The sequence below is a fragment of the Podarcis tiliguerta genome, assembly GCF_965153285.1.
Source record: "Podarcis tiliguerta genome assembly, chromosome: W".
NCBI classification, from domain to species: Eukaryota; Metazoa; Chordata; class Lepidosauria; order Squamata; family Lacertidae; genus Podarcis; species Podarcis tiliguerta.
Window position 1 is genome coordinate 21,983,884 of NC_139552.1, and position 18,879 is coordinate 22,002,762.

Below are 18,879 nucleotides of genomic sequence, written 5' to 3' on the forward strand. Positions count from 1 at the left end.
CAACCCAAATGAAGCTTATTCGTCCTCTTTGAAACCAAAAAATCTCTTTCGCTTTCTTCGATTCTTTCTCTTCGCTTTGCAATTTTTGGTTAAATATGGTTGCACACCTAAAGAATCAAGTGAAATCAACCCATATAAGCTGATACGTGTTTTTTCGGTGAATATGCTTGCAAACCTAAGGAGAAAGGAATCCCAGTTTTTGCTTTGTTTGGGCCTCTTTAAAATCGCTTTCGGTTTTTTTGGTTGAATATGCTTGCACACGTAAGGAACTATGTGAAATCAATCCAAATCAGCTTATTCGTTATCTTTCTCTGCTGATGATACCCAAGCAAGGCTTATTCCTCTTCTTTGTATGCATATGGAACAAGAGATCCCAGTTTTGCTTTTTTGGGGCCTCTTTCACCTCTCCATCGGTTTTTGGTTGAACACCTAATGTACAAAGTGAAATCAACCCATATCAAGCTTATTCATCCTCTTTGAAACCAAAAAGAACCATTTCGCTTTGTTCGATTCTTTCACCTCGCTTTGCGATTTTTGGTTAAATATGCATGCACACCTAAAGAACCAAGTGAAATCAACCCATATAAGCTTGTGTTTTTTTGGTTGAATGTGCTTGTCCACTTAAGGAATCAATTGAAATCAACCCATTTAAGCTTATACGAGTTTTTTGGGTGAATATGCTTGCACACCTGAGGATTTAAGTGAAATCAATCCAAATCAGCTTATTCGTCATCTTTCTCGGCAGATGATACCCAATCAAGGCTTATTCCTCCTCTTTGTATGCATATGGAACAAAAAAATCCCAGTTTTACTTTTTTGGACCTCTTTCACCTCTCTATCGGTTTTTGGTTGAATATGCTTGAACACCTAATGTACAAAGTGAAAGCAACCCAAATGAAGCTTATTCGTCCTCTTTCGTCCTCTTCGATTCTTTCTCTTCGCTTTGCAATTTTTGGTTAAATATGGATGCACACCTAAAGAACCAAGTGAAATCAACCAAAATCTGGCTTAGACGTCTTCTTTGAAAGCAAAAAATCCCTTCTGCTTTGTTGGAGAGTCTTTCACTCCGCAATGCGATTTTGGGGTGAATTTGCACACTATCTAAAGAACCAAGTGAAATCAACCCATATAAGCTTAACGTGTTTTTTGGGTGAATATGCTTGCACACCTAAGGAACTAAGTGAAATCAATCCAAATCAGCTTATTCGTCATCTTTCTCGGCAGATGATACCCAATCAAGGCTTATTCCTCTGCTTTGTATGCATATGGAACAAAAAATCCCAGTTTTACTTTTTTTGGGCCTCTTTCACCTCTCTATCGGTTTTTGGTTGAACACCTAATGTACAAAGTGAAAGCAACCCAAATGAAGCTTATTCGTCCTCTTTGAAACCAAAAAATCTCTTTCGCTTTCTTCGATTCTTTCTCTTCGCTTTGCAATTTTTGGTTAAATATGGTTGCACACCTAAAGAATCAAGTGAAATCAACCCATATAAGCTGATACGTGTTTTTTCGGTGAATATGCTTGCAAACCTAAGGAGAAAGGAATCCCAGTTTTGCTTTGTTTGGGCCTCTTTAAAATCGCTTTCGGTTTTTTGGTTGAATATGCTTGCACACGTAAGGAACTATGTGAAATCAATCCAAATCAGCTTATTCGTTATCTTTCTCTGCTGATGATACCCAAGCAAGGCTTATTCCTCTTCTTTGTATGCATATGGAACAAGAGATCCCAGTTTTGCTTTTTTTGGGCCTCTTTCACCTCTCTATCGGTTTTTGGTTGAACACCTAATGTACAAAGTGAAATCAACCCATATCAAGCTTATTCATCCTCTTTGAAACCAAAAAGAACCATTTCGCTTTGTTCGATTGTTTCACCTCGCTTTGCGATTTTTGGTTAAATATGCATGCACAGCTAAAGAACCAAGTGAAATCAACCCATATAAGCTTGTAAGTGTTTTTTTGGTTGAATGTGCTTGTCCACTAAAGGAATCAATTGAAATCAACCCATTTAAGCTTATACGAGTTTTTTGGGTGAATATGCTTGCACACCTGAGGATTTAAGTGAAATCAATCCAAATCAGCTTATTCGTCATCTTTCTCGGCAGATGATACCCAATCAAGGCTTATTCCTCCTCTTTGTATGCATATGGAACAAAAAATCCCAGTTTTACTTTTTTGGACCTCTTTCACCTCTCTATCGGTTTTTGGTTGAATATGCTTGAATACCTAATGTACAAAGTGAAAGCAACCCAAATGAAGCTTATTCGTCCTCTTTCGTCCTCTTCGATTCTTTCTCTTCGCTTTGCAATTTTTGGTTAAATATGGATGCACACCTAAAGAACCAAGTGAAATCAACCAAAATCTGGCTTAGACGTCTTCTTTGAAAGCAAAAAATCCCTTTTGCTTTGTTGGAGACTCTTTCACTCCGCAATGCGATTTTGGGGTGAATTTGCACACTATCTAAAGAACCAAGTGAAATCAACCCATATAAGCTTAACGTGTTTTTTGGGTGAATATGCTTGCACACCTAAGGAACTAAGTGAAATCAATCCAAATCAGCTTATTCGTCATCTTTCTCGGCAGATGATACCCAATCAAGGCTTATTCCTCTGCTTTGTATGCATATGGAACAAAAAATCCCAGTTTTACTTTTTTGGACCTCTTTCACCTCTCTATCGGTTTTTGGTTGAATATGCTTGAACACCTAATGTACAAAGTGAAAGCAACCCAAATGAAGCTTATTCGTCCTCTTTCGTCCTCTTCGATTCTTTCTCTTCGCTTTGCAATTTTTGGTTAAATATGGATGCACACCTAAAGAACCAAGTGAAATCAACCAAAATCTGGCTTAGACGTCTTCTTTGAAAGCAAAAAATCCCTTCTGCTTTGTTGGAGAGTCTTTCACTCCGCAATGCGATTTTGGGGTGAATTTGCACACTATCTAAAGAACCAAGTGAAATCAACCCATATAAGCTTAACGTGTTTTTTGGGTGAATATGCTTGCACACCTAAGGAACTAAGTGAAATCAATCCAAATGAAGCTTATTTGAAACCAAAAAATCTCTTTCGCTTTCTTCGATTCTTTCTCTTCGCTTTGCAATTTTTGGTTAAATATGGTTGCACACCTAAAGAATCAAGTGAAATCAACCCATATAAGCTGATACGTGTTTTTTCGGTGAATATGCTTGCAAACCTAAGGAGAAAGGAATCCCAGTTTTGCTTTGTTTGGGCCTCTTTAAAATCGCTTTCGGTTTTTTGGTTGAATATGCTTGCACACGTAAGGAACTATGTGAAATCAATCCAAATCAGCTTATTCGTTATCTTTCTCTGCTGATGATACCCAAGCAAGGCTTATTCCTCTTCTTTGTATGCATATGGAACAAGAGATCCCAGTTTTGCTTTTTTTGGGCCTCTTTCACCTCTCTATCGGTTTTTGGTTGAACACCTAATGTACAAAGTGAAATCAACCCATATCAAGCTTATTCATCCTCTTTGAAACCAAAAAGAACCATTTCGCTTTGTTCGATTCTTTCACCTCGCTTTGCGATTTTTGGTTAAATATGCATGCACACCTAAAGAACCAAGTGAAATCAACCCATATAAGCTTGTGTCAGGGGTTCAGGAGCAGAGTCACAGGAGAGGGAAGAAACGGAGAGCGAGGGGGAGGAGTCGGAAGGAAATGTCAGCGGCGACAGTAGTCCGAGGTCTCTGAGTCTCTCCAGTGACTCGGAGGATTCACAGAAAGGGGCCCCCATGGTCAGGGCAAGGGGAGTGCCCAGGGGGACACCTCGGGAAGAAGGGGCCAGAGGGGACTCAGAGAGTAGCAGCTGGAAATCCGGACCAGCGTCCCCCCCAGAGTGCAGTAGGGGGGAGGAGTCCAAGGCATCGGGATCAGGGAGCGCGCAGGCAGAGGGAGAACGTGAGGCAGGAGTGACCACACCCTCGTCAGGGAGCGAGGAAACGGTCATCCGGAAAGTAAAACGCGCGCGCGCGCCAAGTTCAAATGTACAGGAGGGCGGCAAGGTGGGCAGCCCGGGTAGGGAGCCAGGTCCTAAAGCCCGCCGAAGAGAGGGGGAGGAGTCAGAGGGGTCAAGCTCTGCGTCGGAAGAGTCCAGGAGGAATGAGACCCCGGGGGGTAGTAAGACCCAGAGGAAGAGAGAGAGAAGGAAGAGGTGGAGTAAGATTAGAGTCTTAAACTGGTGCACAGGGGGTGGAGATCCAGACAGAGCTACGCCGGTCTAAAGTCCAGACGTAGGGCTGGGACGCTGAGACTTGTAAATGGAGACTATTCTTCAATAAAGACTTTGATACTGTACTATCGGCTAGCGTTGGTCCTTGGTGAGCTGGGACCCGGAGCCAGCTCTGACAGCTTGTAAGTGTTTTTTTGGTTGAATGTGCTTGTCCACTTAAGGAATCAATTGAAATCAACCCATTTAAGCTTATACGAGTTTTTTGGGTGAATATGCTTGCACACCTGAGGATTTAAGTGAAATCAATCCAAATCAGCTTATTCGTCATCTTTCTCGGCAGATGATACCCAATCAAGGCTTATTCCTCCTCTTTGTATGCATATGGAACAAAAAATCCCAGTTTTACTTTTTTGGACCTCTTTCACCTCTCTATCGGTTTTTGGTTGAATATGCTTGAACACCTAATGTACAAAGTGAAAGCAACCCAAATGAAGCTTATTCGTCCTCTTTCGTCCTCTTCGATTCTTTCTCTTCGCTTTGCAATTTTTGGTTAAATATGGATGCACACCTAAAGAACCAAGTGAAATCAACCAAAATCTGGCTTAGACGTCTTCTTTGAAAGCAAAAAATCCCTTTTGCTTTGTTGGAGAGTCTTTCACTCCGCAATGCGATTTTGGGGTGAATTTGCACACTATCTAAAGAACCAAGTGAAATCAACCCATATAAGCTTAACGTGTTTTTTGGGTGAATATGCTTGCACACCTAAGGAACTAAGTGAAATCAATCCAAATCAGCTTATTCGTCATCTTTCTCGGTAGATGATACCCAATCAAGGCTTATTCCTCTGCTTTGTATGCATATGGAACAAAAAATCCCAGTTTTACTTTTTTTGGGCCTCTTTCACCTCTCTATCGGTTTTTGGTTGAACACCTAATGTACAAAGTGAAAGCAACCCAAATGAAGCTTATTCGTCCTCTTTGAAACCAAAAAATCTCTTTCGCTTTCTTCGATTCTTTCTCTTCGCTTTGCAATTTTTGGTTAAATATGGTTGCACACCTAAAGAATCAAGTGAAATCAACCCATATAAGCTGATACGTGTTTTTTCGGTGAATATGCTTGCAAACCTAAGGAGAAAGGAATCCCAGTTTTTGCTTTGATTGGGCCTCTTTAAAATCGCTTTCGGTTTTTTTGGTTGAATATGCTTGCACACGTAAGGAACTATGTGAAATCAATCCAAATCAGCTTATTCGTTATCTTTCTCTGCTGATGATACCCAAGCAAGGCTTATTCCTCTTCTTTGTATGCATATGGAACAAGAGATCCCAGTTTTGCTTTTTTGGGGCCTCTTTCACCTCTCTATCGGTTTTTGGTTGAACACCTAATGTACAAAGTGAAATCAACCCATATCAAGCTTATTCATCCTCTTTGAAACCAAAAAGAACCATTTCGCTTTCTTCGATTGTTTCACCTCGCTTTGCGATTTTTGGTTAAATATGCATGCACACCTAAAGAACCAAGTGAAATCAACCCATATAAGCTTGTGTCAGAGCTGGCTCCGGGTCCCAGCTCACCAAGGACCAACGCTAGCCGGTAGTACAGTATCAAAGTCTTTATTGAAGAATAGTCTCCATTTACAAATCTCAGCGTCCCAGCTCTACGTCTGAGCTTTAGACCGGCGAAGCTCTATCTGGATCTCCGCCCCCTGTGCACCAGCTTAAAACTCTAATCTTACTCCACCTCCTCCTTCTCTCTCTCTTCCTCTGGGTCTTACTACCCCCCGGGGTCTCTTCCCTCCTGGACTCTTCTGACGCAGAGCTGGACCCCTCTGACTCCTCCCCCTCTCTTCGGCGTGCTTTAGGACCTGGCTCCCTACCCGGGCTGCCCACCTTGCCGCCCTCCTGTACATTTGAACTTGGCGCGCGCGCGCGTTTAACTTTCCTGATGACCGTTTCCTCGCTCCCTGACGAGGGTGTGGCCACTCCTGCTTCACGCTCTCCCTCTGCCTGCGCGCTCTCTGATCCCGATGCCTTGGACTCCTCCCCCCTACTGCACTCTGGGGGGGAAGCTGGTCCGGATTTCCAGCTGTTACTCTCTGAGTCCTCTCTGGCCCCTTCTTCCCGAGGTGTCCCCCTTGCCCTGACCATGGGGGCCCCTTTCTGTGAATCCTCCGAGTCACTGGAGAGACTCAGAGACCTCGGACTACTGTCGCCGCTGACATTTCCTTCCGACTCCTCCCCCTCGCTCTCCGTTTCTTCCCTCTCCTGTGACTCTGCTCCTGAACCCCTGACATCCATCCCCCCCTCGAAGCCCCCCCTTCCCCCCTCCCCTTCCTCCGGCGGGGGTGCTGGGTGCTCCGTCGTTGTGGGGGTGAATGGTGGATACAGTTCGTCCCCCGTGGCGTGCATCCAGTTAGAGAAATCCGGCTCGTCCTCCATGTCTTCGCCGACCTCGTTCTCCTCTGCTTCCATCTCCGTGCCGCCATGCTCGAACCCAACGTCCTCCCCCATCACGTCCATGTCCCTCTCACCCTCGTTCCCCTCTGGGTCCGTTCCCTGCCAAGGGCCCCTCAGCCACCTCTCCTCTCCTCGATTGTCCCACCAAAACGAGCGGTCTGAGGCAAACCCCGAGGGCGAGCCCTCCGGTGAACGTGTTTCTAATGCTGGTTCTTCGTCCGATGTGAATCCCTGGAACGTGCTGGTAGAAAGCGTGGGTGTGAAAAGCCAGTCGTCGAAATACTCGGCTGGCATGGGCCTGTGTGGGAACAAGGCATGAAACTCCTCTTTGAGGAGAGGCTCGTCCAGGGCATAGTCCGGCACCCAACTGTTGGCGCTGGCCGGGGTACCTTCCCTTGCGAGAAAATATTCTACTCCCTCCTCCCCCCATCTCGAGTCCAAAATCTCTGTGACCTGGTTGATGGGTTCTCTTCTTGGCGACTCCCTCCTTGGGGGGGCCTCCCTATACGGGTCTGGTGCCGTGCCCTGCGCCTGAAATCGGTGAGGTGCTTTGTAGGGCGTGAGCACCGACCTATGGAATACTGGGTGCATTCTGGATCCTTCCGGAAGTGTCAACCGGAAGGCCACCGGATTGATCTGTGCTTCAACTCGGTAAGGTCCTAGCTGCTTATGTCCGAGTTTCTTCTTAGCTAAAGATCTGGTCGGCACTGCGTGGGCCGCTAACCACACCCAGTCTCCCACCTGTATGTCTTCACCAACCCTCCTGTGCTTGTCAGCCTGCAGTTTGTATGCGTGCTTTGCAAGCTCTAATTGCCTCCTAAGCTGATCGTGGACTTCCTGCAATTCCGCCGCCAAGACTTCCGCTGCCTGTGGCTCCCCCTCCCCCAGTTTCTCTAATCCCGGGAAGGTTCTGGGATGCCTCCCGTTGTTGGCGAAGAACGGCGTCACCCCTGTGGACACGTGCTTCGTGTTGTTGTAAGCGAACTCAGCGAGCGGCAGGTAGTCCACCCATGTCGTCGGCTGTTGATTTGCATAGCATCTCAGGTACTGCTGCATGATGGCGTTGACGCGCTCCGCTTGTCCGTTGGTCTGCGGGTGTCTCGCCGACGCTAGGTTGATCTTGACGTTCAGGAAACCCATCAGCTTCTGCCAGAAGCTCGAAATGAACTGGCGCCCCCTGTCGGACAAGATAGACCGTGGCAGTCCGTGCACCCTGAAGACGTGGTCTATGAACAGTTTGGCGGTCTGTTCTGCCGTGGCCACCTTCGCGCACGGAATGAAGTGGGCCATTTTAGTGAACATGTCCACCACCACTAGCACTGCCGTTTTACCCCTCGAGCTGGGTAAATCCGTGACAAAGTCCAGTGCCACCCTCTCCCACGGTTCGCTCGGGGTCTGCAGCGGTTCGAGCAGTCCTGCCGGAGGTTTGTGCACTGACTTGGCCCTTTGGCAAGTGTCGCACCTCGAGACGTACTCCGCGACTTCCCCCCTCATCTTGGGCCACCAGAAATCTCTGGCAACGAGTTCCGCCGTCTTCTCCTTGCCGAAGTGCCCGGCGGTTGGCGCGTCGTGCAACTGCTGCAGTACTTTCGCGCGGAGCTCATCTCCCGGTACATAGAGTGCTCCTCTGCGGATGAGCAATCCGTCCCTTATTTGGAACTCGTCGTTTTTCACCGTGCCCTTGCGCACCTCCTCCATCTTGGCTAGAGCGAAGGAGTCCTCCTGCAGTGCTCGACGGACCGCTTCCAGGTCCACGGTTGCGGAAGCGCACGCCCACGCTTTCTGGGCGAAAATGTGCTTGGCCGCTGCTGGCGCCGCTTCTTCGAGGTATTGCGGCTTTCTGGACAGTGCATCTGCCATGATGTTGTTGTCGCCTGGGATGTATTCTATCCTGAAGTCGAAATCCGCAAAGAACTCCGCCCATCTGATGTGCCGCTGGTTCAGGAACCTTGCCGTGCGCCAGTACTCCAAGTTCTTATGATCCGTGCGAACCTGCACAGTGTGTTTGGCCCCGATGAGGAAGTGCCGCCACGCCTTGAATGCTGCATGAATGGCCAGCAACTCCCTGTCCCAGATGGTGTAGTTCTGCTCTGACTTGCTGAGCTTCCTAGAGTAGAAGGCACACGGTCTCCAGTCCCCATGCGGGTCCTCCTGCAACAGTACGGCGCCCACGGCTCTGTCTGAGGCGTCCGTCTCAACCCTCAGCGGTTTGCTGGGATTCACATGCAGTAGCTGCCCTTCGGACGAGAAGAGACGCTTGAGGTTCTGGAAGGACTGCTCCGCTTGCTCCGTCCAGATGAACTTCTTCTTCTTGGAGCTGAGCGTGTCGGTAATGGCCGCTGTCTGCATCGCGAACCCCTTGATGAATTTGCGGTAAAAGTTGGCGAACCCCACAAACCGCTGGACCTCCTTCCGATTGCGCGGGCTCTTCCAATCCAACACCGCGCGAACCTTGGCGCTGTCCATGGCGAGCCCCTTGTCCGACAGCTTGTAGCCCAGGAAATCCACCTCCTTCCTGTCGAACTGGCACTTCTCCAGCTTTGCGTACAGCCGATGCTCCTGCAGTCGCTGCAGAACCTCCTTGACGTCCCCCTCGTGGGTCTCCTCAGATTCTGAGAATATCAGGATGTCGTCCAAGAAGCAGACGCATTTCTTGTAGAGAAGACCCGCCAGGACGTGATGCATGAACGCTTGAAAACAGTGGGCGCCATTTTGTAAACCGAAGGGCATAACTCTATATTCATATGTGCCCAGGGGCGTGAACATGGCAGTCTTCCACTCGTCCCCCTCCCGTATGCGGATCAGGTTGTACGCCCCTCTCAGATCCAACTTTGTAAAAACGCGTCCTTTCCTCACCGTTGCAAGCAGGTCATCTATTTTGGGCATTGGAAAGGCTGTGGGCTTGGTCTTTGAATTTAAGAGCCTGAAATCCACTACAAGTCTTTTTTGGGGCGTGTCCTTTTTCTTCACAAAGAATACAGGACTGCCCCCCGCTGCTTTCGACTCCCGGATGAAACCGCGCTTTAAGTTGAGGTCTATGAACTCCTTGAGCTCCTGCAGCTCGTCTTCAGACATGGAATACAGTTTCCCGGCTGGCAGCGTCGCCCCTGGCAGGAGGTCAATCTGGCAGTCATAGGGCCTGTGGGGAGGCAGCTTGTCTGCTTCCTTCTCGCAGAAAACCTCCAAAAACGCTGCGTACTTGCGTGGCACTGCTTGCAGCGTGCTCAATTGTAGCTGCGTGTCTTCCCCTCCTTCTTCTTGGCTACGAAGAATGCAATGTTCCGCGCAATAGGAGGAACCGAAGGTCAATTGGCGTTGGTACCACGCCAATGCTGGACTGTGCCTGTGCAGCCAACTCATGCCCAAGACTACCGGCGTGCCTGACAGTTTGGTGACGTTGAAGCTGATGACCTCTTGGTGATTTCCAATCCTCATCACCATTGGTTGCGTTTGTTGCACCACTTGCCCCCCTAGCAAGTCCCTGCCATCCACTGTGACAACCTTCAGGGGCAGTGTGGCTGGCAGCAGTGGTATATTGTGCTGCTGAATAAAATCCAGTCCTATAAAGTCGGCGTTGCTGCCGGAGTCAATGGTGATCGGCACTTCCAGAGTGCTTCCGTTGGGCAGTTGGAGAGACGCTGTAAGCTGCACCACTGGTTTGGGTGGGAGGGGGTCTGTGGGCTGCAAAATCCCTGGGGATTGTTTCATTGATTTGTCTGGCTGGACCCCAGTACCTCTTCCTCCAGCCAGACTCTGTCGTTTCCCTGCTGCGTTGCTTCTGTCACTGTTGCTGATGCTGCAGTGTGCTTGTGGAGCCTCTGGGGACACTCTTTCGCCATGTGTTGAGCACTGTCGCAGATGTAGCACTTCCTGTTCCCTCTAGGAGGCTTCGTCTTGACTGCTCCCGGCGTCAGGGCTCTGGTAGCTGACTGAGCCCTGGCACCTCCGAGCTCCATCGGTTCCTCTCCCCCTCCCTGCGAGGGCGTGGACTGCGCACGCGCTGCTTCTTTGGGATAGAAGGGAGGTGCTCTGGCTGGTGCCCTTCCCCAACGTCCTTCTTCTCTGTTGCAAGGACGTTCCTCCAGATGCACCCCGATCTCCAGAGCCCTCTGGACCACTTCCTGGGTGCTCCTTGGCCTCTCCCCCCTTCCAATCTCGGCTTTTACTTCTGTATTCAAGCCCTCCCAAAAGAGATCTCTCACTGGCGCAGAAGCTTTGTCCCATCCCAGTGCATGAACCAGTGCGAAGAAACGCGTATGGTACTGACGCACGCTGGCTTTGCCTTGCTTAAGTCCATGTATGTCTCTCCTGGCAATATCAACGTCTATCTTTGATAAAAAACACGAGTCCATAGCTTTAATGAAAGCCTTCGCGTCTTGGAGCGCCGGATCATTGTCCCTCCATAAATTTCTCAGCCACGTTTTGGCTTCACCATGCAAATGGGATAGGATAAACCCCACTTTCTCTCTTTCATCTCTAAAGTCTTTGTCAAGCAGATCCAGCGCAAACAACAGGTCTGCTCTAAAGTTGGGGTACTGCTGTAAACTCCCGTCAAAATGGGATACAAGGCTGCCTCCCCTCTTTCCCAATCCAATGCCCTCTGCTTTGGATCCAGGTGGCCCCTGTTTGGAAATCACGTCCAATCTTACTTGGAGATCCCGGTAGGCGCTACTCATTTCCTCCTCTCTTTTTCTGGATGCAATTACCTCCGTGCTGAGTCGTGTCACAGCTTCTTGCAGGGCGGATATCTGCTCTTCCGTCGTCATCTTGCCTGAGTTCTGTGAGCTCTTGAAGCACCCCTCCTCTGCCCTCGCTGCGTCAACTCACGTGGCGAGGTTCTTGGTGCCAAAACTTTAAGAATTGAGATAGAGCTTACTGTCAGAGCTGGCTCCGGGTCCCAGCTCACCAAGGACCAACGCTAGCCGGTAGTACAGTATCAAAGTCTTTATTGAAGAATAGTCTCCATTTACAAATCTCAGCGTCCCAGCTCTACGTCTGAGCTTTAGACCGGCGAAGCTCTATCTGGATCTCCGCCCCCTGTGCACCAGCTTAAAACTCTAATCTTACTCCACCTCCTCCTTCTCTCTCTCTTCCTCTGGGTCTTACTACCCCCCGGGGTCTCTTCCCTCCTGGACTCTTCTGACGCAGAGCTGGACCCCTCTGACTCCTCCCCCTCTCTTCGGCGTGCTTTAGGACCTGGCTCCCTACCCGGGCTGCCCACCTTGCCGCCCTCCTGTACATTTGAACTTGGCGCGCGCGCGCGTTTAACTTTCCTGATGACCGTTTCCTCGCTCCCTGACGAGGGTGTGGCCACTCCTGCTTCACGCTCTCCCTCTGCCTGCGCGCTCTCTGATCCCGATGCCTTGGACTCCTCCCCCCTACTGCACTCTGGGGGGGAAGCTGGTCCGGATTTCCAGCTGTTACTCTCTGAGTCCTCTCTGGCCCCTTCTTCCCGAGGTGTCCCCCTTGCCCTGACCATGGGGGCCCCTTTCTGTGAATCCTCCGAGTCACTGGAGAGACTCAGAGACCTCGGACTACTGTCGCCGCTGACATTTCCTTCCGACTCCTCCCCCTCGCTCTCCGTTTCTTCCCTCTCCTGTGACTCTGCTCCTGAACCCCTGACAGCTTGTAAGTGTTTTTTTGGTTGAATGTGCTTGTCCACTTAAGGAATCAATTGAAATCAACCCATTTAAGCTTATACGAGTTTTTTGGGTGAATATGCTTGCACACCTGAGGATTTAAGTGAAATCAATCCAAATCAGCTTATTCGTCATCTTTCTCGGCAGATGATACCCAATCAAGGCTTATTCCTCCTCTTTGTATGCATATGGAACAAAAAATCCCAGTTTTACTTTTTTGGACCTCTTTCACCTCTCTATCGGTTTTTGGTTGAATATGCTTGAACACCTAATGTACAAAGTGAAAGCAACCCAAATGAAGCTTATTCGTCCTCTTTCGTCCTCTTCGATTCTTTCTCTTCGCTTTGCAATTTTTGGTTAAATATGGATGCACACCTAAAGAACCAAGTGAAATCAACCAAAATCTGGCTTAGACGTCTTCTTTGAAAGCAAAAAATCCCTTCTGCTTTGTTGGAGAGTCTTTCACTCCGCAATGCGATTTTGGGGTGAATTTGCACACTATCTAAAGAACCAAGTGAAATCAACCCATATAAGCTTAACGTGTTTTTTGGGTGAATATGCTTGCACACCTAAGGAACTAAGTGAAATCAATCCAAATCAGCTTATTCGTCATCTTTCTCGGCAGATGATACCCAATCAAGGCTTATTCCTCTGCTTTGTATGCATATGGAACAAAAAATCCCAGTTTTACTTTTTTTGGGCCTCTTTCACCTCTCTATCGGTTTTTGGTTGAACACCTAATGTACAAAGTGAAAGCAACCCAAATGAAGCTTATTCGTCCTCTTTGAAACCAAAAAATCTCTTTCGTTTTCTTCGATTCTTTCTCTTCGCTTTGCAATTTTTGGTTAAATATGGTTGCACACCTAAAGAATCAAGTGAAATCAACCCATATAAGCTGATACGTGTTTTTTCGGTGAATATGCTTGCAAACCTAAGGAGAAAGGAATCCCAGTTTTGCTTTGTTTGGGCCTCTTTAAAATCGCTTTCGGTTTTTTGGTTGAATATGCTTGCACACGTAAGGAACTATGTGAAATCAATCCAAATCAGCTTATTCGTTATCTTTCTCTGCTGATGATACCCAAGCAAGGCTTATTCCTCTTCTTTGTATGCATATGGAACAAGAGATCCCAGTTTTGCTTTTTTTGGGCCTCTTTCACCTCTCTATCGGTTTTTGGTTGAACACCTAATGTACAAAGTGAAATCAACCCATATCAAGCTTATTCATCCTCTTTGAAACCAAAAAGAACCATTTCGCTTTGTTCGATTGTTTCACCTCGCTTTGCGATTTTTGGTTAAATATGCATGCACACCTAAAGAACCAAGTGAAATCAACCCATATAAGCTTGTAAGTGTTTTTTTGGTTGAATGTGCTTGTCCACTTAAGGAATCAATTGAAATCAACCCATTTAAGCTTATACGAGTTTTTTGGGTGAATATGCTTGCACACCTGAGGATTTAAGTGAAATCAATCCAAATCAGCTTATTCGTCATCTTTCTCGGCAGATGATACCCAATCAAGGCTTATTCCTCCTCTTTGTATGCATATGGAACAAAAAATCCCAGTTTTACTTTTTTGGACCTCTTTCACCTCTCTATCGGTTTTTGGTTGAATATGCTTGAACACCTAATGTACAAAGTGAAAGCAACCCAAATGAAGCTTATTCGTCCTCTTTCGTCCTCTTCGATTCTTTCTCTTCGCTTTGCAATTTTTGGTTAAATATGGATGCACACCTAAAGAACCAAGTGAAATCAACCAAAATCTGGCTTAGACGTCTTCTTTGAAAGCAAAAAATCCCTTCTGCTTTGTTGGAGAGTCTTTCACTCCGCAATGCGATTTTGGGGTGAATTTGCACACTATCTAAAGAACCAAGTGAAATCAACCCATATAAGCTTAACGTGTTTTTTGGGTGAATATGCTTGCACACCTAAGGAACTAAGTGAAATCAATCCAAATCAGCTTATTCGTCATCTTTCTCGGCAGATGATACCCAATCAAGGCTTATTCCTCTGCTTTGTATGCATATGGAACAAAAAATCCCAGTTTTACTTTTTTTGGGCCTCTTTCACCTCTCTATCGGTTTTTGGTTGAACACCTAATGTACAAAGTGAAAGCAACCCAAATGAAGCTTATTCGTCCTCTTTGAAACCAAAAAATCTCTTTCGCTTTCTTCGATTCTTTCTCTTCGCTTTGCAATTTTTGGTTAAATATGGTTGCACACCTAAAGAATCAAGTGAAATCAACCCATATAAGCTGATACGTGTTTTTTCGGTGAATATGCTTGCAAACCTAAGGAGAAAGGAATCCCAGTTTTGCTTTGTTTGGGCCTCTTTAAAATCGCTTTCGGTTTTTTGGTTGAATATGCTTGCACACGTAAGGAACTATGTGAAATCAATCCAAATCAGCTTATTCGTTATCTTTCTCTGCTGATGATACCCAAGCAAGGCTTATTCCTCTTCTTTGTATGCATATGGAACAAGAGATCCCAGTTTTGCTTTTTTTGGGCCTCTTTCACCTCTCTATCGGTTTTTGGTTGAACACCTAATGTACAAAGTGAAATCAACCCATATCAAGCTTATTCATCCTCTTTGAAACCAAAAAGAACCATTTCGCTTTGTTCGATTGTTTCACCTCGCTTTGCGATTTTTGGTTAAATATGCATGCACAGCTAAAGAACCAAGTGAAATCAACCCATATAAGCTTGTAAGTGTTTTTTTGGTTGAATGTGCTTGTCCACTAAAGGAATCAATTGAAATCAACCCATTTAAGCTTATACGAGTTTTTTGGGTGAATATGCTTGCACACCTGAGGATTTAAGTGAAATCAATCCAAATCAGCTTATTCGTCATCTTTCTCGGCAGATGATACCCAATCAAGGCTTATTCCTCCTCTTTGTATGCATATGGAACAAAAAATCCCAGTTTTACTTTTTTGGACCTCTTTCACCTCTCTATCGGTTTTTGGTTGAATATGCTTGAATACCTAATGTACAAAGTGAAAGCAACCCAAATGAAGCTTATTCGTCCTCTTTCGTCCTCTTCGATTCTTTCTCTTCGCTTTGCAATTTTTGGTTAAATATGGATGCACACCTAAAGAACCAAGTGAAATCAACCAAAATCTGGCTTAGACGTCTTCTTTGAAAGCAAAAAATCCCTTTTGCTTTGTTGGAGACTCTTTCACTCCGCAATGCGATTTTGGGGTGAATTTGCACACTATCTAAAGAACCAAGTGAAATCAACCCATATAAGCTTAACGTGTTTTTTGGGTGAATATGCTTGCACACCTAAGGAACTAAGTGAAATCAATCCAAATCAGCTTATTCGTCATCTTTCTCGGCAGATGATACCCAATCAAGGCTTATTCCTCTGCTTTGTATGCATATGGAACAAAAAATCCCAGTTTTACTTTTTTGGACCTCTTTCACCTCTCTATCGGTTTTTGGTTGAATATGCTTGAACACCTAATGTACAAAGTGAAAGCAACCCAAATGAAGCTTATTCGTCCTCTTTCGTCCTCTTCGATTCTTTCTCTTCGCTTTGCAATTTTTGGTTAAATATGGATGCACACCTAAAGAACCAAGTGAAATCAACCAAAATCTGGCTTAGACGTCTTCTTTGAAAGCAAAAAATCCCTTCTGCTTTGTTGGAGAGTCTTTCACTCCGCAATGCGATTTTGGGGTGAATTTGCACACTATCTAAAGAACCAAGTGAAATCAACCCATATAAGCTTAACGTGTTTTTTGGGTGAATATGCTTGCACACCTAAGGAACTAAGTGAAATCAATCCAAATGAAGCTTATTTGAAACCAAAAAATCTCTTTCGCTTTCTTCGATTCTTTCTCTTCGCTTTGCAATTTTTGGTTAAATATGGTTGCACACCTAAAGAATCAAGTGAAATCAACCCATATAAGCTGATACGTGTTTTTTCGGTGAATATGCTTGCAAACCTAAGGAGAAAGGAATCCCAGTTTTGCTTTGTTTGGGCCTCTTTAAAATCGCTTTCGGTTTTTTGGTTGAATATGCTTGCACACGTAAGGAACTATGTGAAATCAATCCAAATCAGCTTATTCGTTATCTTTCTCTGCTGATGATACCCAAGCAAGGCTTATTCCTCTTCTTTGTATGCATATGGAACAAGAGATCCCAGTTTTGCTTTTTTTGGGCCTCTTTCACCTCTCTATCGGTTTTTGGTTGAACACCTAATGTACAAAGTGAAATCAACCCATATCAAGCTTATTCATCCTCTTTGAAACCAAAAAGAACCATTTCGCTTTGTTCGATTCTTTCACCTCGCTTTGCGATTTTTGGTTAAATATGCATGCACACCTAAAGAACCAAGTGAAATCAACCCATATAAGCTTGTGTCAGGGGTTCAGGAGCAGAGTCACAGGAGAGGGAAGAAACGGAGAGCGAGGGGGAGGAGTCGGAAGGAAATGTCAGCGGCGACAGTAGTCCGAGGTCTCTGAGTCTCTCCAGTGACTCGGAGGATTCACAGAAAGGGGCCCCCATGGTCAGGGCAAGGGGAGTGCCCAGGGGGACACCTCGGGAAGAAGGGGCCAGAGGGGACTCAGAGAGTAGCAGCTGGAAATCCGGACCAGCGTCCCCCCCAGAGTGCAGTAGGGGGGAGGAGTCCAAGGCATCGGGATCAGGGAGCGCGCAGGCAGAGGGAGAACGTGAGGCAGGAGTGACCACACCCTCGTCAGGGAGCGAGGAAACGGTCATCCGGAAAGTAAAACGCGCGCGCGCGCCAAGTTCAAATGTACAGGAGGGCGGCAAGGTGGGCAGCCCGGGTAGGGAGCCAGGTCCTAAAGCCCGCCGAAGAGAGGGGGAGGAGTCAGAGGGGTCAAGCTCTGCGTCGGAAGAGTCCAGGAGGAATGAGACCCCGGGGGGTAGTAAGACCCAGAGGAAGAGAGAGAGAAGGAAGAGGTGGAGTAAGATTAGAGTCTTAAACTGGTGCACAGGGGGTGGAGATCCAGACAGAGCTACGCCGGTCTAAAGTCCAGACGTAGGGCTGGGACGCTGAGACTTGTAAATGGAGACTATTCTTCAATAAAGACTTTGATACTGTACTATCGGCTAGCGTTGGTCCTTGGTGAGCTGGGACCCGGAGCCAGCTCTGACAGCTTGTAAGTGTTTTTTTGGTTGAATGTGCTTGTCCACTTAAGGAATCAATTGAAATCAACCCATTTAAGCTTATACGAGTTTTTTGGGTGAATATGCTTGCACACCTGAGGATTTAAGTGAAATCAATCCAAATCAGCTTATTCGTCATCTTTCTCGGCAGATGATACCCAATCAAGGCTTATTCCTCCTCTTTGTATGCATATGGAACAAAAAATCCCAGTTTTACTTTTTTGGACCTCTTTCACCTCTCTATCGGTTTTTGGTTGAATATGCTTGAACACCTAATGTACAAAGTGAAAGCAACCCAAATGAAGCTTATTCGTCCTCTTTCGTCCTCTTCGATTCTTTCTCTTCGCTTTGCAATTTTTGGTTAAATATGGATGCACACCTAAAGAACCAAGTGAAATCAACCAAAATCTGGCTTAGACGTCTTCTTTGAAAGCAAAAAATCCCTTTTGCTTTGTTGGAGAGTCTTTCACTCCGCAATGCGATTTTGGGGTGAATTTGCACACTATCTAAAGAACCAAGTGAAATCAACCCATATAAGCTTAACGTGTTTTTTGGGTGAATATGCTTGCACACCTAAGGAACTAAGTGAAATCAATCCAAATCAGCTTATTCGTCATCTTTCTCGGTAGATGATACCCAATCAAGGCTTATTCCTCTGCTTTGTATGCATATGGAACAAAAAATCCCAGTTTTACTTTTTTTGGGCCTCTTTCACCTCTCTATCGGTTTTTGGTTGAACACCTAATGTACAAAGTGAAAGCAACCCAAATGAAGCTTATTCGTCCTCTTTGAAACCAAAAAATCTCTTTCGCTTTCTTCGATTCTTTCTCTTCGCTTTGCAATTTTTGGTTAAATATGGTTGCACACCTAAAGAATCAAGTGAAATCAACCCATATAAGCTGATACGTGTTTTTTCGGTGAATATGCTTGCAAACCTAAGGAGAAAGGAATCCCAGTTTTTGCTTTGATTGGGCCTCTTTAAAATCGCTTTCGGTTTTTTTGGTTGAATATGCTTGCACACGTAAGGAACTATGTGAAATCAATCCAAATCAGCTTATTCGTTATCTTTCTCTGCTGATGATACCCAAGCAAGGCTTATTCCTCTTCTTTGTATGCATATGGAACAAGAGATCCCAGTTTTGCTTTTTTGGGGCCTCTTTCACCTCTCTATCGGTTTTTGGTTGAACACCTAATGTACAAAGTGAAATCAACCCATATCAAGCTTATTCATCCTCTTTGAAACCAAAAAGAACCATTTCGCTTTGTTCGATTGTTTCACCTCGCTTTGCGATTTTTGGTTAAATATGCATGCACACCTAAAGAACCAAGTGAAATCAACCCATATAAGCTTGTAAGTGTTTTTTTGGTTGAATGTGCTTGTCCACTTAAGGAATCAATTGAAATCAACCCATTTAAGCTTATACGAGTTTTTTGGGTGAATATGCTTGCACACCTGAGGATTTAAGTGAAATC